This window comes from Rhinatrema bivittatum, chromosome 19, assembly GCF_901001135.1.
Source record: "Rhinatrema bivittatum chromosome 19, aRhiBiv1.1, whole genome shotgun sequence".
In the NCBI taxonomy this organism is placed as follows: Eukaryota; Metazoa; Chordata; class Amphibia; order Gymnophiona; family Rhinatrematidae; genus Rhinatrema; species Rhinatrema bivittatum.
The window spans coordinates 39,236,070-39,236,871 of NC_042633.1; the positions used below are offsets into that span (position 1 = coordinate 39,236,070).

The following is an 802-nucleotide window of genomic DNA, read 5'->3' on the forward strand; positions in this document are numbered from 1 at the left end:
TTCGTTTCCAGGGTCTGCGGCCCCTTCCAGCACAACCGTGGCTGGTGGAGCGGCAAACTCCCTTCCCCGGACTCCGGGCGGTGACTCGGCTTTGGACTTCGTTTCCGGGGTCTGCGGCCCTTCCAGCACAACCGCGGCTGGCGGAGCGGCAGACTCCCTTACCCGGACTCCGGGCGGTGACTCGGGTTCGGACTTCGTTTCCAGGGTCTGCGGCCCCTTCCAGCACAACCGTGGCTGGCGGAGTCGCAGACTCCCTTCCCCGGACTCCGGGCGGTGACTCGGGTTCGCGCAGGATGCAAATGATGAAAGTTTTAAAAATGCTGAGATCTTCTGTGATTTCTTCAAAGGAAACACTCTGATGCATCCATGAACTAGGCAGTACGAGAAATCTCTAGTTTGATGACAGAATGCTGGGTCCGTGACTCGGGTTCGGACTGCCTTGTTTCAGTTGCTGAGGTGATACCTCTCTCATGCTCAAAAGCCACTCTAGAGGCTCCTACCACCAGAACCGACTCCCTTCCCCGAACTCCGTGCGGTGACTCGGGTTCGGACTTCGTTTCCGGGGTCTGCGGCCCCTTCCAGCACAACCGCGGCTGGCGGAGCGGCAGACTCCCTTCCCCGAACTCCGGGCGGTGACTCGGGTTCGGACTTCGTTTCCGGGGTCTGCGGCCCCTTCCAGCACAACCGCGGCTGGCGGAGCAGCAGACTGCCTTCCCCGGACTCCGGGCGGTGACTCGGGTTCGGATTGCCTCTCCTGCGGTGAGCAGGTCCCGCGCCCCTCCTCCTCAAAGAGCTTCAATCA

General features: G+C 61.7%; 1 pseudogene; it reads left to right on the forward strand.

Annotated features, from left to right (window-relative positions):
- The first annotated feature begins 293 nt into the window (after positions 1 to 293).
- Positions 294 to 364, forward strand: LOC115081255 (annotated as a pseudogene).
- Positions 365 to 802: the final 438 nt, after the last annotated feature.